The following is a 21,334-nucleotide window of genomic DNA, read 5'->3' as shown; positions in this document are numbered from 1 at the left end:
TGTTTTATCTTTTATTAGGTTGGTGCAAAAGTAATTGCAGCTTTGCCACAAAGTGTGCTTTTAAAAAAATTGACCAACATACATACACTCAATGTCATGCTGATTTTATGACTCAACATTATTGGCTTCCAAGTAGTAAGTTACAGTGTGAATGCCGAGACCAATCATCAAGTGTGTGCTTTTCTGCCAGGGCTCACGTCCGGCTCCTTGATCCATTTTTGCACCGTCAAATGAGGGTTAGGAACATACTGCAGTCAAGGTACTACACTTTAGATTTAAACCTGAATTAAAAACCCAGATCACCATTTGCTGCCCATTTTTATGTTCTATAAAAGTGCATAATAAAAGTAACCCATAAGATGAAGAAAAAATGATATATTTTATATCACTAATCCTGTAATTCCATTTTCTGATCTGTAAAATTGGACAATATTACCAACGTCCAAAGTCCATTAGGAGAATAAAATAAAATAAGCATCTAATAAATATCTCTCCCATGCCTTCTGTCAAAGCCAACAACTAATGACTCACCTTGCCCACACACAGACATAGACAGACACAGCATATATGTGTAAATAGATGTAGATATACATACCAACTATAATACATAGTTGCATTAGTCTGTTCTCATGCTGTTATGAAGAAATACCCAAAACTGGATAATTTACAAAGAAAAGAGGTTTAATTGACTCACAGTTCAGCATGACTCTGGAAGTCTCAGAAAACTTGCAATTATGGCAGAAGGCAAAGAAGCACCAAGGCATCTTCTTCACAAGGCAGCAGGAAGGAGAAGTGCTGAGCAAAGGGGAAAAGCTACATAAGTTATGTGTGTATTTATATTTACATTGACATATATACGTTTATACATATATACACACAATAGTTATATGTGTTACGTATAGTTAGGACAAAATTCTTAATGTTGCCTGAAAATATCCTTAATCAGAACTTCCTTTACTGAGTCTTACACAGGGCAGTTAATCTGGAATCTGAAAAACCTGATTTGCTCTATCAAAACAAACTGCAGACAGCACAGCTCAAAGTCATGTCTCTAATAAGCCATTTGGTGCCTCCACCTACAACTCAGACCAAGTCACTTCTCTCTGTAATTCTATATGTAAAGTTTGCTTCATATACAATATTTATATATATTCATATATATTACTGCTTTCTATATATTGGCATACATTAGGTGCATATCAACTTAGAATTGTTATCTCTGCCTGATGAATTCTTACTTCCTCCTTTCATGATCTTTCACCTCTGATAATTATTTTACTTCAAAGTCTGTTTTATCTGATATTAATAAACAGGTGTTTCTCCAAATGGATATCCAGTTGCTCTAGTAATACCTGTTTTTAAAAAAATGCCCTTTCGTCATTGAAATTGGTCTAAAATCAGTTTTCTCTCTACATGTGGATCTACTTATAGTACCTCATTCACTTTCATTTACCTGCATGTTCATCCTTAGGATAAAACTGCAATGCCTTGATTGCTGTAACTTTATAAATCTTTAAATCAGGTAGTGTAAGTGATCCAGCATTATCTTTTACAAAATGGCTTTGGTTACCTAGGTTCTTTGAATGTACATATGCATTTTGGAATTAGCTTGTCAGTTTCTACAGTCCACCTTCCAGTGTTTCGAATGGGATTGTGTTTAACCTTTAGATTAATTTGAGAATGATTGACATCTTAACAATATTGGATCTTCCAATTCATTAACGTGATATATCCCCACTGATATTGAGCTCTTCTATAATTCTTCTCATACATGATATATAGTTTCAGCATACAGATTTTACAGATGTTTTGTTAAATTTGTTCTCAAATATTCCATTGTTTTGGATGCTGAAGAAAATGATACTGCTCTTAACATTTTACATTTTCCAAATGTGTTTTGCTGGCCAATAGAAATGCAATAAAAAATTATGTATATATATATATTTTTTATTCTCTAATGTTGCTGAAATTACTTATTTTCTAGACTTTTTGTAGATTTCATAGTTTATATTTGTCATAATTTCCACTGAAAATAACAAAGGTCTCACTTCTTTTCTCCCAATATTTATGTCTTTTATTTCTTTTTCTTGCCTGTTGTGTTGACTAGAACCTCCAGAAAAATTTCAAACAGAATCAGTGCCTTATATATTTGCCTTCTTTCTGGCATTTGACTATTTCACTCAAAAGTGTGATGTTCTGTAGGTACCTTCTACCTGATTAAGTCTTTTTTCTAAGCCAAATTTTTGAAGAGTTTCTCTTGAACAGGCATTCAATTGTTGCTAATACATTTATGAATCTTTTGATATCAGTGTGTATATTTATCTGTCCTTTATTAATGTGTTGAATTGCAATGATTAATTTTTCAGTGTTAAACCAACTTTATATTTCTGGGATAAATCCCATTTGGACACCATATATTATGTTTTTTTGTATTGAAGAGTTTAATTTACTAACATCTTACTGAGACTTTGTTAAGCCTATGTTCTTGAGAAAGAATGACGCTGCAAGTTTTCTTGTTTTATGGTTTCATTTTTCACTAAATATATGGTAAACTTCATCAGCGTAGCAGTCAAGGTCTGAAGGCTTGTTTCATTTTAATTATTATTTTGTTCAGTTCTTTGACTGTAATTTATTTAATAAATGAATTATTCAAAATTTTATTTCCATTTGTTAATTTTGATAGTATTTTTTTCGTAACGTGTTCATTTCATCTAACTTTTCTCTGCTATTGGCATAATGGTATTCATAACATTTCACTATTAATTAATTAATTAATTGATTTTATTTATTTTTTGAGACAGAGTCTTGCTCTGTCTCCCAGGCTGGAGTGCAGTGGCACAATCCTGTCTCACTGCAACCTTTGCTTCCCAGGTTCAAGCAACTCTCCTGCCTCAGCCTCCAGAATATCTGGGATTACAGGCTCTGCCACCAAGCCCAGCTGATTTTTATATTTTTAGTAGAGACAAGGTTTCGTCATGTTGGCCAGGCTGATCCCAAACTCTGGACCTCAAGTGATCTTCCCCCTTCGGCTTTCCAAAGTCCTGGGATTACAGGCATGAGCCACTGTGCCTGGCCCATAACATTCCATTATTAATCTTTAAATATGTAAAGATTATATATTAATATGTTTATATACATTTAATGTTTATATAGATTTAATATTTATATTAAATATATATCAAATCTCAGCAAGGACCACAATTTTATTACTATTGATTATCTCTCAATCTCTCTCTGTTTTTTTCTGAGTATCACTTTTTCTCTTCTTTCATTTTGCTATGCATTAATCAATAGTATTAGCTTTTAAAAAATTATTCACTGTTGACTTTCTATATTGTTTGCTTATTTTCCATATCATTTATTTCTGTTCTTAATTTGATGATTTCTTTTGCTTTACTTACTTTGGGTTTAATTTGCTTTTCCTTTACAGTTTTTAATGAAAACATTTAAATTATTACAAATATAAGCATTTAAAACTATAAACCTTCCTCCAAGTGTTACTCTCATACTCTCCCTGCATCTAACAAGTTTTGATAGTGTGCTTTCATTGCTATTCAACCAAAAATATTTTCTAATTTTTATTTGGGATTTATTTTGGCATTTATTCTTTATGTAGAGGTGTGTTAATACATTTCCAAAGTCAGGGATTTTTAAATATATCTTATCACTATCAATTTCTATTTAAATGCCATTGTGGTTAGATGGTATAAATTGAATGATTTCAAACTTTCAGTATTTGTTAAGCTATGTATCAATACCCAGTCTATAGTCTATCTTAGTGAATGTTCCATGGGTATTGATTAGTTGTAGCATTCGCTAAGTGTCAACTAGATCATGTTGGTTGATACTGTTTCTCAAATTATCTATATTTTTATCCTTATTTTTTATCTGCCTGTTTTGTCAAATACTTAGAAAAAGTTGATAAAAATTTCATACTATGCTTTGCATTTGTTTATTTTTGCCAAATTCCCTTTCATGTATCTAGAAGTTTAAAGATACGTACACATCACTGGTCATTAGAGAAATGCAAATCAAAACCACATTGAGATACCATCTCACGCCAGTTAGAATGGCAATCATTAAAGAATCTGGAGACAACAGATGCTAGAGAGGATGTGGAGAGATAGGGACACTTTTACACTGTTGGTGGGTGTATAAATTAGTTCAACCTTTGTGGAAGACAGTGTGGCGACTCCCCAAGGATCTAGAAATAGAAATTCCATTTGACCCAGCAATCCCATTACTGGGTATATATCCAAAGGATTATAAATCATTCTATTATAAAGACACATGCACATGTATGTTCACTGCAGCGCTGTTTACAATAGTAAAGACCTGGAACCAACCCAAATGCCCATCAACGTTAGACCGGACAAAGAAAATGTGGCACATGTACACCATGGAATACTATGCAGCCATAAAAAAACAATGAGTTCATATACTTAATAGGGACATGGATGAATCTGGAAACCATCATTCTCAGCAAACTGACACAAGAACACAAAACCAAACACTGAATGTTCTCACTCATAGGCGGGTGTTGAACAATGAGAACACATGGGCACAGGGAAGGGAACATCACACATTGGGATATGTTGGGTGTTGGGGATTGGAGGGCTAGGGGAGGGACAGCAGGCGACGGGGAGGTTAGGGAGGGATAACATGGGGAGAAATGCCTGATGTAGGTGATGGGGGGATGGAGACAGCAAACCACCATGGCATGTGTGTACCTATGCAACAATCCTGCAAGATCTGCACATGTACCCCAGAACTTAAAGTACAATAAAATATATATATATTATTAAAAAGAATCAAAGAGAAAAAAGATACATACACATTTAGTATCTTTATTGTTCTCCCTGAACTTGATAATTCATTCAACATTACGTTTTTTTTTCACTCATGCATTATTTAATCACTCAAAAAGTTTTTGGAATGTAAGTAAGTTGTGTACTCTAACACTGCACAGCCCAAGTCTCAAAATGGGCCCTCTAAACCCGCTCTCAAGCTGAGCTATATACATTACTTTGCTGGTACCACTCTTATTTTGGCCTCATCTGTTGGATCAGGACAGCCATTTTTAAAACTTAACAGATAATATTATATGTTTTTATTGTATATGATGTTTTGAAGTATACATACACCGTAGAAGGGCTAACAACTCTAGTTAGTTTAAGAACACATTAACTTACACAGCTATCATTTTTGTAATGAAAGCACATAATAGCCACTCTAGTTACATTTTTCAAGAATACAATATACCATCGACTATGGTCACCTTGTTATATAATACATCTCTTAAAACTTATTCCTCCTATCTAACTGTAATTATGTATCCATTGATCAGCATCTTCCTATACCCTACCCCTGTATCCACCCAGTCTCTGGTAACCACCACTGTACTCATTACCATTTTTCTAAACTTTGGGTAATTTGTTATCAAAGCCTCCTTTGCCTAATGTTATAGCCACACCATAGTGTGCTATTTTCCACAGTTTTATATTCAAAATATATGTTTGCTTATATTTTAGTATATGTTACAAAAATACAGTCGGGTCCTCTATTATTTTAAATCTATTTTTAAAATATAAGCCTCTTAATAGGTTGTCTAGTCAATTTTTGATATAATTATCAGTGGTTCAGTTGAGCTCTTCCATCTTGAAATTTATTTTGTGTTTATTCTGTTTCTTTCCTGCCTTCTGTTGGGTAAGTTGTGTATATGTTTGTATTCTGTGTGTGTTAACACTTAACTATGTTTTTGTGCTATGTTTGTTGATCACCTTGTGATTACATTATTTTTCTTTTAAGTAATCATGCTCTACATTCAAATAATATTTTTTTTATTTAAGTTTTTTTATTGAGACGGAGTCTCCCTCTGTTGTCCAAGCTGAAGTGCAGTGGCGTGATCTTGGCTCACTGCAGCCTCCGCCCCCTGGGTTCAATTGATTCTCCTGCCTCAGCCTCCTGCGTAGCTGGGATTACAGGCACACACTACCACACCCAGCTAAATTTTTTTATTTTTTAGTAGAGACTGAATTTTACCATGTTGGGCAGGCTAGTCTCGAACTCCCAACCTCAGGTGATCCACTGCCTCAGCCTCCCAAAATACTGGGATTACAGGCCTGAGCCACCGCCACCATGCCTGGCCTATTTTAAAATAAACAATATAAGAATCTTAATACTATATAACTCAATTCATCCTCACCCACTCTTTTTCTATTTTCTTTTATTTTGTGGCTATAGATCCCACAATATATTATTATCATTTTTGCTTTAAGAAGTCATTAGTTTTTTTTAAAAAATATGTATATATAAAATGAAACCTCTACAAAAATAATTAGTTTATATTTACCAAGATAATTACCCTTTCTGCTATTCTTCAGTCCTTCCTTCAGTGGATCCTGAGTTCCATCTGCTATAATTTTCTTTTGGCTAAAATAATTTATTTTTGAATACATTATAGTGTTGAATTTTAAACATTTCAATTGCTTGAGATTTAATTTCAATTAAAAAAAATTAAAGAGCTTCCTGTGGAATACTTCTGCATTTGGAATGATAAAAGACACTGTGGGCTGCTGTTTATTCCTTTACCTTCTCGCACAAAAACTTGGAAAGAAGTTCCAAGAACTTCACAGAATAATGTGTGGTTCCAAGAATGGAACCACACAGAGTAATGAGTGTTAGTCAGTGATATTTCAAACACCAAGATAATTGCTCACCCTCTAGGCATGTAGGAATCCCTCTGGCATATGGGAAAGCACCTCACCTCTGGGTGGCAAATACCTAAATGCTACAGGGGTCTAAGCTGGGCAGAAAACACACTCAATGTGCCAGGCTGTGTTTGGCAAACTGTGTGTCTGTGCCCAGCAAAGACATATTTGCATAAGAAGTTCGAGGCTTTTTAGGAAATAATTTACCTGGGAGGAGGAAGAAGCTAAGCACAAACATCACTAGCAATAGGGGAGCTGGCTCCCTCAATGTTTCCTTTAGAGAAGGAAAATCCAAAGAAGTTCATAACACACTTAGAAATAGGTACTGATGAAAATATCACTGTGAATGTGATATTTGTATGCAAGTCCTGATATGACAAAGAAAATGTTTGGGGTTACAAAAAGATAAAGGCAACTCTGAAGAAAAGATCGTTGGATTTGGCTGAATTTAAATGTAAAACTTTCTGTTCTTTGAAATTAACTAAAGGCAAATGATCACCTCAAGGTGAAATAAAAGAAAGAATTAATATCTATGACATCCAAAAAGATCACAGAAAGAATACCTATAATGAAAGATATATGAAAGCATGAAAAAGGGCCATTCACAAATGAAAGGAAGATAGAAAAAAAAAACATGAAAAAGTGTTTTAAATGCCTGGTAATTTTAAAAATGGACATTAACAACAATATTATTTCGTTATTAATATTGGCAAAATGTTTTCATGATAACATCCAGTATTGTGACAGTCCATTCCTGTATAAACTAAGGAACACTAGTACTTCTCTGGAGCAAAACTAAGAAAGCTGTCACAGACCTTCAAATGGTCATATCTGTAGACCTTCTAATTGGACTCAGAAAAATACATATTAAAAAAAACATTTAAAATATGCCCAAGGTTTAAACTCCAAGTTTTTAATTGTGTTTTATTGATTAGGAAGAAAAATAGATGAAATGCAGTCTAATGATCTATAGAGTGGATGCCTGACTAAGCTATGATTTCATTGATAAGAATCTATGCACCCATTCAAAATTATTTTGAATAAAATATAACAGCATAAAAGAAAAATCCTATAGTATATTGTTAGAGAAAAAGCAAGGTATAAAGTACAATAATTTCATTTTTCTTTTTTATAAATACATGAATGTAAAAGATTGGAAAGATATTTATACCTAGTCCTTATCAATATGCTAGTTAAATTCTTGGTATTCTAATGAATGACAAAACTATAATTATATCAAGTGTTCATAGAAAGAAAAGGATTTTACTAGAAAATAATAAAATGTATTACACTTAGAACATAGAAAGTGATCTATTGTGAAATGAAAGAGATATACAGCATTAACAAATACCTGCTTTGGAAGTTAACAATACTGCTAATTTGCTTGCTTCAGTCCTCCAGGGAAATATTATCTTTGGCAGGCATTATCTGTTCAAGGTGGTACATTCCACTAATTTTATGTTATGTACAGGTTACTCCAGGTTGGCTGTTTCAACCTCTAATTGTATTTTGTGTTTTCCCTTTGTTTTATTTTAACAGATTTCAGCAATGTAAATACCCTTCCCCTGGTCTTTGTACAAAGGCAAAATTTTGCATATCTGTTCTTTCACTTTTATATCAAAGGGGTGTAATTTAAAGAAATCTTGTCGTTTTGCACTTGTTTAAGGAGGTTGAGCTGAATCCTGTATATGGAAATAGGTTGTGGAATTTTAATTTTTGGCATAATGATCCAAAACAGTGTTATCTCAATACTTCAGTTGGCCAAGCTGGGGTTGGCAAGGGCTTATTACACCTCAAAATATAAATCATGATTATCTGGGCAGAATTACAAATGACTTTTTTCCTCCCACTGTAATTTTATGTAATTTTCCAAATTCCTACAATGTCATCAGAAGAAGAAATAATGAATGTTATATAGGAAAATATACATAGACCTGTAGTTATTGGGGAGTTCAAATCTATTTTAATAGAAATCATTTCATGGATGTTCTAGCTGGCAGTAATTGGGTGTTTCCTGCATGAACCAGAGACACAAGAGCTTATAATGTCTTTTGGGGGCAATAGAAAGAGATAAATGTGTGTCTTCTATCCCTGAAAATATCATATTTGTCTGGTTTCAAGACCAAAAGTGTAATGTAATAATTTGAGAAGTCAATAGCAATAGCCCACATAGGTATGCCACATTTCATGGTGTGGTTAGAGTTGGAGAAATTATTTAACCTGATGTTGGCACAAATGAAGTTTGATGTATGAGTATGCCAATTCCCATTGAGATGACCATTTTAAGGAATAGGAATAAAAACCCAAACGGGGGAAGAAAAGAAAAACGTCCCTTCCTGTAAAGCAAAATTGAATTTTCAGCATTTTGCAGTTTTGAATTTCACATGAAGATGACCTTAAAAACAGTGACCATTAAGGCAGTTGTTAGAAAAATGTATTATTTACACGGAATGCAACTTTGAAATAGAGGTTACAGGAAGACATAATCATACCGTACCACGTAACCTACTTTGAAAGGTGTAGGCAGCATAGCAAAAAATGTCCTTACATCACACTTGTCAAGAAACAGAAGTTTTATTACCAAGGAATTTCACTCTTTGCTGCTTATTCTTAGCACTATCCCAGGGACTGAGAGGATTTGTTGATCTAATATAGATAGCGATGTCTTGGGTTTGTTCAGATTTATATGGACAGCATCTGGGGATCAGGAATTACATTTAAAATGTAATAAAATGTTCCTGTGCACTTTAACTTACAAATACTATACTTAAAAGAGTAAACAGCAAATAATCTCAGGTATCTTTCAAGAAAATGTTGACACAGCTGAAGAAGCTCACACAGATATCTTTGAATCATTTCTAAGTAAACTTAATAAACTCATTTTCGTATTCTATTGCTGTACAATGAACCATCATACCTGGGAGAAGAAGAGATACCGAGGCATAAGCTCTCATTTGCTCCAAAATGCATTTCTTTCTAGTTTAAAAAATGTTTTTTCAAACACTATCAGTCAAGTCCATTCAAACTAAAAGTAGGCATTTATAAAGGATGATCTATTACCAAGAGACTACCCTAAAAATATCGATAATAACACAAAAAAGAACACCAACATTATTCTCATATTATTTCTCCGAAAGTGTTCACAGCATAGTCAAAGTCACCATTAGGCTCTGATACTACAGAACAAGGGGACTTTCAGGGTTTAAAATAGTATTTAAACCTTGGGCATAAAAAACCTCCTTCCAAAATGTCTTTGAAGCAAAAGGAGGAAATCGATTTCACTGGAATTTTAAAATAACTAGAAAGAAAAAATAAACAAAAACTTATCTTTCAAATCACAAGATTTATTTTTTCTTTTATATCTGAATGAGTGTTAAGAAGAATCTCTTTCTCTCATTCAAATCTCAGTGCAGGCCGAGAGCGGTGGCTCATGCCTGTAATGTCAGCACTTTGGAAGGCCAAGCCTGGTGGATCATTTGAGGTCAAGAATTCAAGACAAGCCTAGCCAACATGGTGAAACCCCATCTCTACTAAAAACAAAAATAATAATACAAAAACTGGCTGGGCAATAGTGGCGGGCATGTGTAATCACAGCTACTCATGAGTCTGAGGCAGGAGAATTACTTGAACCTGGGAGGCAGAGGTTGCAGTAAGCCAGTATCGCGCCACTGCCCTCCACCCTGGGAGACAGAGTGAGACCCTGTCTTGGAAAACAAACAAACAAACAAAAAAAAAAACCTCAATGCAGTCAATATTTCTGATGCATTGGGATTCATGACCAGACCACTGAGCATGCCACACTCCAGGAAGGAAGGTGGTAATATCGGCTGAAAAGAAGACCGTTTTTTGGCACATTGGCAGAACCAGAAACAGGTGGCTGTAAGAGAACCATCAGTTTCAAACTTTGACACACCACATTTGGAGATATAATTTTAGTAAGGGTTTTTCACCTGAAGAATTTCACAACACAGCGAACAAGTATAAAGAAACATATTTTGTAATATTGTGAAGATTTTAAGTATTGTTTTCCTTTTTAAATCACATTGGTAGAGGATTGTTCACTTCCAACAAACTGTTCATGGTGCAGAAAGTCACTTTCTATCACCAAGCTGTGAACCACCATCATCCTGTGCCAGAGGATTCTACTGGACTTAAAGGAAACAAGCCCAGATGTAAGGATTATAGTCCTATATTCCATTTTATATACTTATGTATCATACACATTTATATTACAAGATTATTGGGTTACATGGGTTTTATCTTAGGCTCTTAGATATAAAAAGGAGTTTGATAGAGCTTATATAGCCTTGGTTTTATTTTCTTTTAGTGAGGGAAAAAAATTATGGGTTTTTGGTGTTAAGTGTTATTTTTAATAATACAATTTTAAAGTTAATCTCTTCTTTCTGAAAAGATATTAAATGGTTTGAATCTATATATAGATGTGTGTGAGAAAGAATGAAAAGTGAGAATCAGATAAAGAGAGAAAGGAGATAAGGTTTTCTTAGATTTTCTTTTTTTTAATACAAAAGCTGTTGTTTGAATGTTCTACAAAATTGTTTTTAATGTAACCACATGGTGTTGGGAAGCCGCATGTGTGGTATATGGCTGAACTTTGTGTGGTTTGGAATGCACAGACATTAAAGTAGCATATTTTTTAAAAAGGGCTCACCATCCCTGAGCTGAGGACAATATTTCTTCTAATATTTTGAACCAAACATGGATAGTTTGGCAGCTATTTCCCATTAGAACTCAATGAAATGAAATAGCTGCTATCTCTTCATAGCAAGCTGCAGGTTTCCATCTGTTGTGAGTACTCGGATGACTTTAAAAGAGCATTCTTATTTTTGAGCCCCTTTTGAAAACTTTAAAGGACATAAATAACTTCAATACGGTTAAATAGTTATTTGGAAAACACGTCGTCCAAAGGTTTGTTAGCAACTTGCCACTCTAGGAGTGGAAGGAAACAACCACGCTTGTTACTTTGCTTGGGACACCAGTTTCTGCTAAGTGGAAATGAGTGTCAATGCCTTTCCTTTATGCATCACATTTTTATTGAAATCCTACTAGGTACCAGGCACAGGGCTGAGTTCTTTCCACTTGCTCTGGCAGCAGAAATCTGTAGCCTCTACTTGAAATTTACATCTATTCAGATAACAATGAAACACGTGTTTATGATAATAATCCGGTGGATATAAAGGGACATAATTGACCAAAAATGAATTCCCTAACTGGAAACAAAAGAAACTGCTAATTAATTCAAAGAATCTTGGGAATCACCATATCCCGTGAAGCAAGCCTAGCCTCCTAAGCCGGCTGTAGGAGCTCTACCTGTCTTTGCTGCTATTAATCCAGCATGAACAGCATTTTTGCCACTGTTGCCAGCATCACTGAGGGACTAAGAAAGACGTCAGTCATTTATCGCGTTCAAATCAGGTTATAATTACAATATAATTTTTCACCCAACACCAGTCATTTGCTCAATGAACTTTTTACCTTAAGTAAGATTCTTAGATTTTTTGTAACTATTTTTTTCCAAAAATGTGGCCATCAATTTTTTGCATGAAAAATCAGAGTAAAACATATAACTATATTTGAGACTAGTATTTTCATATTCTGACTACAACTGTTCATGGACATCTCCTGGGAGGAGATAAATAACATTTTTCAGATTATAGGTAAATGTATGTCCCCAAAATAATTTGATAAATATGTGTTTATTACTATGGACATTCTTTTGTTAAAGAAATATTCAGAAACATTTGATAGATTCCTCATCTGTCCTTAGCTTTTTCTAATCCAACTAATTCTAAACTAGCAAAATTTCACAGTCTGAAAACAATCTTTCTCCCAGATGGGTAGGTAAACTTCAGCAGCAGTAATAGAATCAATGGACTTTAGATTTTACAGTTATACAAATTCAATCCTCAAGTGATTCGGAGTCAAAACTGATATTATTTTCAAATTGCATCAGTGTTTACACCTACATATGGTTAAATTCACTATTGTTTATCAATACCCAATTCTCCTTCAATGCAGGCTCACAGGAAGATTGCCCTTCCCTGATCAGTGGAAATGAGGCAGGGTTCTGTGATCACTTATGGACAATGAAATAAAAATGAAAGTAATGTGCACCACTTTGGGAGGTGTCTTTTCCATTTGTAGTGCTGTAACAGAACACCTAAGACTAGCTAACTTACAAGGAACAGAAATTTATTTCTGACAGTTTGGTTGCTAAGAAATCCAAGATCAAGCCTGTAGTATCTGGTGAGGACCTTCTAGCGGAATCCTCACATGGAGGAGCCACAGGAACCTACTCCCTTGTCCCTATCCCCTTTATAAGGCACCCAAGCCCAATCATGGGGGAGGAGTCCTCGTGGTCTAATCACCTCTGAATGGCCTCACCTCCTAATAGTATCATGTGGGCAACATTTGAATTTTGGAAGGGACACATTTAAACTGTAGCAGGAACTATGGAACTTACGGTGCTGGGATTACAGGCGTGAAACACCGTGCCCAGTCTACTTTCTGATTCTTTATGGTACTTACTCTTTTCCTGCTGCAATAATCGTGGAAGCAAGTGATGATACTGTGGTGCCATAAAGCAAAGCAACCTGGCTCACTGTGCCAGCAGGTAAAGAAGGCTGCCCTGAAAATCTGTCCCGACTCCTAGTCAATTTTCAGTGAAAATCACTTTTGTTGTGTGAAACCACAGATATTCTGAGATTGTTACTGTAGCAAAACTAGCCTCTGCTCACCGGTAGATAAAGAAAATGCTCTTGGTTTCTTAGCATCTGTACTGACTTTTTAAAGTCCCTCATTTTCCTCCCCTTCTTCTTACCCCCACATTTTCTTATCTTCTATGGTTGGTAGAAACAATGATTGGGTCTCATTAACTCAAGTAGGATCATAAAAATGATACTTGAGTGTGGGAATGATACCAAGAATTAAGGAGGAAAACTCTTCTACAGATCAAAGATATAAGATGAGAAATGGCACTAATGTTTCAGGAAAGTCTCAAGATATAATTTTAAGCCATGAACAAAACAGTAAAAGAGAACCTAGTTGATTAAAATTAACTTGGCGAGAAAATATATACACGTATATATGTGTGGGAGTGTAAATATATATATTTGTGTGTGTGTGTATATATATGTTAAGAGGAACATAAAGAAAATGCACCTGATAAACTAAAACAAGATTCTATCTTAATTACATAAAAATATTATGGAATTTTGATAGTCATAATTTTTATGTATTTATGATATTCTCTTTTTTCCCTTTGTGAGCCAAAACAAGGTCAAACACCTTTCATTCCCTGCATTGGCTGCACTTGTGAGAAATATCAGTTGACTGGAAACATGGGTTCTATCAAGAGAGAAATTACAAAGAAAGAGCTAACACTCTCATTTAATGGGATTATTTTACTCTTAAGTCATGTGCAGTATTTAATAAAGTATCACACACAAATAACTGGATATGCTTCATATCAGAACTTGCCTGTAACCTGTATTTCTCTATTGACATGTTAAATTTACTCCTACTCTTTGGACCTTAGTTTGCTGTCTGTGAAATTCGGGTGTTAGCCAACATGATGTGTTAGAGCATTTCTCAATCCTCAATACTATTATATCGAGACTACTTTTTCTTTTTCAGATGTTTTTCATTTGAGTTTTAATTGTAATTTAATTTGGAGGATAGGGTTAGAAATTCCAGAGTCCTAAAGGTGATATTATTTTTTCTTTTTCCTTTTTTTCTTCTTTTTAATGAGACAGAGTTTTACTCTGTCGCCCAGGCTGGAGTGCAGTGGTACAATCTCGGCTCACTGCAACCTTTGCCTCTTGAGTTCAAGCGATTTTCCTGCCTCAGCCTCCAGCGTAGCTGGGATTACAGGTGTGTGCCACCACGCCTGGCTAATATTTTTGTATTTTTAGTAGAGATGAGGTTTCACCATGTTGGCCAGGCTAGTCTTGAACTCCTGATCTCAGGTGATGCTCAACCTCCCAAAAGTGTTGGGATTACAGGCGTAAGCCACTGAGCCCAGCCTGTTTTTTCAATACCCATTCACTGCAAGCATGAACAGCAAAAGTCAATAATCTCTGTAGGATTTACTAAATGCATTAGAATAATAAAGATCTATATGTACTTTGAGGACTTTCTTTTGTTTTTTAACTATTCTTAATTATTACATTATTAGGTGTCCCAGATTTCCTTTTCTTATTCCTCAGATAGTTCTTTTAAAACTGTAAGTTTTAGTTATTGCACATGTAGCACTACTAAAATCGGGAAAATTAAAATTGAAAATAAATGCAGGAACTTACACTGGTCTGAGAAAGACTGACCTCTGAATATTTCTTTTTCTGTGCTTGCCCATTTATATGCAGGCATGCATTTGCGGTTGTAATCATTTCATAGATAAAATTTTTGTGTTCTTTATATATTTTATGTATCTTCCATAATAGCCATTTTCTTACATCTTTCTGACTTTTCTTATTTATCTTTAGGGCAAGTTTTGCTACTTAGAATTACCTCTGAATCTGAAACTATTCTCACATGGTACCAGTTTCTCCCATTTTTCCCCCTTGTTTTTGCCATCATTTTTTCTATATTGCCTTATCCAAATATAGATAGGAATTCCAGTAACAGATCAATAGCTATTTTAGATCAATTCCAATTTTAAGAGTACTGTATCTAACTCATAGATACACATTTTCAAAGGGATAGAAGAAATTAAAGTAGGTACAGATGGGAACAATAAAAATGATTAAAGCATGGGAAAATGGGACCTCTGGGGAAAGATAAAAGGACATGAGATTATTTGTTCTCCAGAAAAGAAAAGCAAAAACTGTGGAGTAGTTTTAGAAGGTTCATGAAGAATGTGTGGAATTATAATAAGAATGAACATTTCATGTTTTTTATATATATTTTATAATAGAACATGGATAAACGGGTTTATATTGTGATTAGGGTAGGCATAAAGATCCCATAATGGCAGACCTGTGGGACACACCAATGAGATACACTCATCAAGGAAACTTTTGAAGGATATGAAATACTCAGGTGTTTCCGACTTCAGTAAACAAGGATGTGTCTTTGCCATATGCCAGCTGTGACTAGTTCCATTCAGGACACTATGCTTATTTTCCAGAGTATCATGTCTGTTCTCAGTAATTATAGCCTCTGATGAACACATCAATGTTGCAGACACCAAATGTCCCTAAAAGAAGTCTTATCGCCATGAATACTGAACACATCCTTCAAAATAGATTTAGTCTCCAAATCCTTCTCCTTGTCCCTGGACAGGTGGATGCCTTCTCATTGCAGGAAGCACAGAATTCTCCCCAAGTTATTCCACCTGTCCCTCCATTTCTCTTCTGCTTTCTTCAGTCTTATAGATTTCACTAATAACAATTTTTGAAGACCTGACAGTAAGAAAAAAACCAAATATATCAACTCGGTAATGTTTCAGGATGCTAAAATTTTTTTATTACAGTTTTATGAAAATTATTCTCCTGAAGCCTTTTCTTGTTTTGTTTATTTTTAATCCCAATTTTAAGGTCCCTAATATGACCCACAGTTCCTTTTGTCACTAGAAAAACAATCTTTTCTGCAAGGCCTAGGAATTCCACTTGTTTTGGGGTCTAAAATTGTTCCATTTCTGCACAAAACTTCTTTGAATTCTTAAAAACAATAGGAATCCCACCGTTTTGGATTTTATAGCTGCCTGCCATGTAGACACTGGACCCAAACAGCATGGGTTAAAATCCTGGCTGAAACACTGACTGGTTTGTGGTATTGGGAAAATGTACTTGTGATTCATTTTCTTTGCTTGTCCAATTAAAGTCACGGTATAACTCATTTCACATTATCATGGCTTTAGGGTAATCCCTTTTGCTGCATCCCCATAACCTTCCTAAGCACTGTTCTCTAGTCCTGCCATTTCTATGCCAACATAAAATTTGCTGTTTGATGCCCACGACAAATGCAAACACCAGAGTTTTAAGTGTAATAGGCTACAGTGCTTTAGTGTGAGGATGCCCTTCACTCACTGAGCAGTGATTCTTGGTTGCTCATTCAATGTCTCTTCTCCCTTACGCACCATCAACTACCCAACCTGCCCTATGTTATCAAGAAGCCCAAACATTTTTCTGATGTGATGCAAGCCTACTGCATCAAGCATTTAGCAAAACGCCCTTACTACCATTCTCTCCCTGGGAAGAATTGCAGTGCCGGCTCTTAAAATAAAAACGCTTTTGGCCGGGCCCGGTGGCTCAAGCCTGTAATCCCAGCACTTTGGGAGGCCGAGACGGGTGGATCACGAGGTCGAGAGATCGAGACCATCCCGGTCAACATGGTGAAACCCCCTCTCTACTAAAAATACAAAAAATTAGCTGGGCGTGGTGGCGCGTGCCTGTTATCCCAGCTACTCAGGAGGCTGAGGCAGGAGAATTGCCTGAACCCAGAGGGCGGAGGTTGCGGTGAGCCGAGATCACGCCATTGCACTCCAGCCTGGGTGACAAGAGCGAAACTCCGTCTCAAACAAACAAACAAACAAACAAACAAAAAACAAATAAAAACGCTTTTGCCCACCTCATTATTCTAGGTTTGAGTTCCAGCTCACCCATTCGGTGGCTGTGTGGCCACTGTCACACCACCATCTCCTCACTAGATATTAATCTCTTCACCTCGAAAGGAAAAATTATAACACACATGGCTTTAAATGGATTAATGCATGTGACATGCTCAGCAGACTATCTGGCAGTGGAATATCCATAATACATTTTAGCCATCCTATCCCTGAACTTATGGAGTTCTTACAATAATCAAATTAAATTAAGTATATAAAAAAATTTATCAGTGGAAAATCCCTGAGTATTATTGACAGTATCTTAATCATTATTGGAAGTTACTCCCTTTCTTGTGTGCCTGTATCTGTGCTTCTGTATCCTTAATACAAAGATTGTTGTGAACTGTGTGTCAATCTTCATGCTGCACACGAATTCGCCAAAGAGAATGTGGGTACTTTTGTTTTGCAGAGTTCCAGGTCTGCCCTGGGGAGAGGCTGGCCACGTCACTTCTGTTGAGTTTCCTCGAAGATATAATACGAGTTCTAGACAAAAGACCGGCTGGAAAGCTCAAGCAGACTGGGACCACATAGCAAAACAAAGTGCAGAACACATCTTCTTTTCTTTGTAAGGTAATTGACAGATCAGTACATGTTGTAACTAATCTACCTTGGACTTGAGAAAGTACTGGATTTCTATTCCTTCATTAATATCTCTATGGTCTTTGAGATGATTGCACACAAAGTGTCTTAATAGGAAACAGAGGCCAGTGATGTACTGTTTATGTGATGCTAACCTTCCAATATTAAAGATTGAATATTTAGGAGAGGAAAAGTCACATCACAGGACCCAGAGGTAGATTTTAACGGTTCAGGACAGGCCTACAAGGCACGTTGCTGAACTTTGAGAAACAAGGGGAAGAGAAACATAGCTCGATGAAAATTCTTTTAAATAGGCCTGATTTGGCTGTGATTTAAAAAAGAATAAAAATGCATCAGTTAATGAAGAACAAACCGTGGAAGCTGCATTTTAAAATTCTTCGTTAAAGGCATGTTAGCAGGGTCAGATTAAATTACCATGTATTGAGTGCCTATCAGGAACTAAAAGATTTTGTTAATGATTTCTGGTGTAAAAATTTAAAAAAGAAACCTGTGAAAGAGATATTGCTATTCTCAGGCTACAAATGCCAACCTGAAGCCCTAACAGAAAAATCTATCAAACAAAACAAACAAACAACAACAAACAGCAACTACCTTGGAGTGGATTGTCTAGCACTCTTTAGCCAAATCCCCACCTATCCCTGAGTTAGCTCATATGCTTCTGGTCACAGCTATGTCCTTGATTGTGATGGTCAACTGTCTAAAGAAATGCAAGCTGAAGAAAGACCCAAGGGTACTGAGCAAATTGTTCTACCCTGTATCACTGAGTTATTTCCAGGTACAAGATCTGCTTCCTCATTCTTTAACTGTGTCTCATTAGCAACTGGCTCATACCCTGGACTCGAGTATAGAGTGGATTAATTTGTACAATGATGTGCCTGGGGCATAGCAGGTGATTGGCAAGCTTTATAATGTTGAACCTTTATGATTTCATCTATCTAACTTCAAAATATGGATTTTAAATATATGTACACATTTTCATAAATCGAAAAAATAACAAATCAGAAGAAAAATGTATTATTCTGACTCCGATAAGCAGTTTTAATTTTCTTGTATAGTCTCTATCTATACTTTACTTATATGTGTTTGTATCATAAAACTAGGATCAGACAGCACTGCAGTCTCATTAATATGTGGCAATTTTCACATAGTCTATCATACACATTTACCCATCTCATTAGAAGATTTTTCATGAAGTGATTGTTAATATCAGCAAGTCGTTCTACTTTTTCCATAAAATTTAATGTTAAGAACTTCATGATTTTTTAACTAATTGTTTTCAAATTACCAAACATTACATTCTGTGGTTGTGAAAGTTTCACTTTCTTAACTTACTTCTTAATTATCTAAGACTTCAAAAACTTGATAAATGCAACCAACTTTATAATGGATACCTAAATATTAACACCAATATTAATAACTATTAAGTATTAGTTTAAAAGAAAATAATGCAATGGTATCTAAAAGCCTGTTAGCCCTAGTGAATCCTTCTCTGCTCTTTTTTAAAGGTAACTGTCATGTTGAAGTATTTCTTTCCTGAGGTTTTTGTGCACATGGTTGGATTCATTAAGTATATCCACCATTATTTTAGATTTTTTTAAAGTTACACAAATATTGTCATATTGTATATATCCTTTCTTTTGGCCAGTTTGTTAAAGATTTGTATATATTAATACATGTGAACACGTTAACTCGTTTAACAAATTTTAACTGAAAATTATGTAATGGTATAAATTTTCCTACGGCAAATAATGTTGAACATCTTTGGGCCTTTTTGAGAATAAATGTGAACATTCCTCACGCGGAGGCACCAAGAAGCAACAATGTGAAAAGTGCATCTTTTTCAACTTTGACAGGTGTTACCAAAAGACTTTCTAAATCTTCCTTGTTCATTGTACTCTTGTGGCAAGATGGCTAGCAAGGGGGTACCCTTCCTGCAGTCCATGGAGTAATTACTTTGCTAAAAAAAAAAAAGACTTTCTAAATCAATTGCGCCGATTTCCATTCTACAAACAATGCATTGAGTTGTTCCTTCCCACAATTTTTTTTGCCAACCCTGGCATTATTTGACATTAATTTTTTCGTCATTTTTTATTGAAGGGCTTTCTCATGTTTTCCTCTTAAGCATCTTCCTCATCTTGTACTGTGTCCACTCATTTACTGATTGCTGTTATCTTATTGGCAGAGCAGGCTTCTCCTCATTCACACTTCTTTTTATGTTTCAGAAGCATTTTGCCTACTTTCAAAATTCCAGTTACCACCAGGCCTGGTGGCTCACACCTGCAATCCCAGCACTTTGGGAAGCTGAAGCCGGTGGATCACTTGCAATCAGGACTTTGAGACAGCCTGGCCAACATGGTAAAATCCGGTCTCTACTAAAAATACAAAAGTTAGTAAGGCATGGTGGTGCATGTCTGTAATTACAGATGCCCTGGAGTTTAAGGCAAGATAATCACTTGAACCTAAGAGGCAAAGGTTGCAGTGAGCTGAGATGGCACCACTGCACACTCCAGCCTGGGCAACAGAGTGATACTCTGTCAAAAAAAAAAAAAAAGAAAGAAAGAAAGAAAAGTTCCAGTTAGGAGTCTCTGACTCCTAGTTTGAAGTGCAACCTAGAGTAGGTATTCAGTAAGTAATCTGGAAAAAATGAATAAATGAACAAGGAAACAAATCATTAATGTTATCAATATTGATTCTTCCAATCCAGGAACCTTGCTACGTGTTTGTTTATTTACAATTTTAAAAAATTTCATTTTCCTGACAAAAATTTTCTGACGTTGTATGCCTTGGTCTTGTGCATGTTTGATAAGCTTGTTTCTTGATTTTTTTTTTTACATTTTTGTTACTTTTGTAAATATGTTCTTTTGGGGGGGGAGATTTATGACTGCTTATTTTTTAGTATATAAGGAAAGTATAGCTTTGCTTATATTTTATATATCTATACACTTTATAAGATGGCATTCAGTTAATTTTCTTTGCTTTTCTTTACATGGTTAAAAGTGATCTGCAGAGAGTGATGTTTGCCTTCTCATCACTAGCGTTTTGTTACAATTTTTAATCCCTTTTTCTTGTTATATAATATTGGCTAGAGATTTTTTTCTAAATAAATTGTATTGTGAATATTTAAGATATACAACATGATGCTATGGCGTACATTTAGACAGTCAAACTATTATTGTAGTGAAGTAAATTAACATATCCATCATTTCACGTAGTTACTCATTTTGTGTTTGCGGCAAGAACAGCCAAAAATCTACCCATTTCACAAAAATTCTGAATATGATCTAGTATGGATTCATGTTGTACACTAGATCTCTCATACCATATTTTTAAACTGCTAATAAGTCTCCTTATCTTGCCCCAAACTTTAATTGGAGTCACTCCAGAGCAGAAAATAGAAACT

The 21,334-nt window shown here is 35.2% G+C and overlaps 1 protein-coding gene across 29 annotated transcripts in view; it reads left to right on the top strand.

The window, feature by feature from the left end:
• Window positions 1–21,334, top strand: part of LOC103793610 (uncharacterized) — a 592,261-nt gene that overhangs the window by 557,254 nt on the left and 13,673 nt on the right. For 26 of the 29 annotated variants that reach the window (XR_013519261.1, XR_013519259.1, XR_013519258.1 and 23 more), the window contains 2 exons: window positions 17,744–17,904; window positions 20,157–20,289. The gene's annotated coding sequence lies outside the window, so the exon portion shown is untranslated. Of the gene's footprint in view, window positions 1–17,743; window positions 17,905–20,156; window positions 20,996–21,334 lie in introns of those variants that run through there. The other 3 variants (XR_013519253.1, XR_013519248.1, XR_013519260.1) reach the window with 2 other exon arrangements.

Source organism: Callithrix jacchus, chromosome 6 (genome assembly GCF_049354715.1).
Source record: "Callithrix jacchus isolate 240 chromosome 6, calJac240_pri, whole genome shotgun sequence".
In the NCBI taxonomy this organism is placed as follows: Eukaryota; Metazoa; Chordata; class Mammalia; order Primates; family Cebidae; genus Callithrix; species Callithrix jacchus.
Note: the sequence above shows the minus strand (reverse complement) of the source record. Positions and strands in the feature narration are given on the sequence as shown.